The following is a 302-nucleotide window of genomic DNA, read 5'->3' as shown; positions in this document are numbered from 1 at the left end:
TCTGCTTTTCTGGTTGCTCTGAAAAAAATATCACAGTGTTCGTGTCCCCGTGTCCCCTCTCTTTCCCTCACACGCCACGCCCAAGCCGTCAGCAAATCCCGACAGCTCTAACGTAGATCCAGAATCTGTCCACCACCTCGACCACAGCCGGCCTCGTGCCACACACAGGTGACAGCGACAGCCACCTGCTGGCCGCCCTGCCCCTCGGCGCCCTCACCACACTCAGAGCTGCTCCTCTGCCCCGGGCTGGCCCTCTGCACCCCTGGCCTCACCTTCCCTTCTCAGCCTGCCCCGTCCCCTCC

Source organism: Pteropus vampyrus, unplaced genomic scaffold (assembly GCF_000151845.1).
Source record: "Pteropus vampyrus isolate Shadow unplaced genomic scaffold, Pvam_2.0 Scaffold2890, whole genome shotgun sequence".
NCBI lineage: Eukaryota > Metazoa > Chordata > Mammalia > Chiroptera > Pteropodidae > Pteropus > Pteropus vampyrus.
This window is presented reverse-complemented; position numbering follows the sequence as displayed.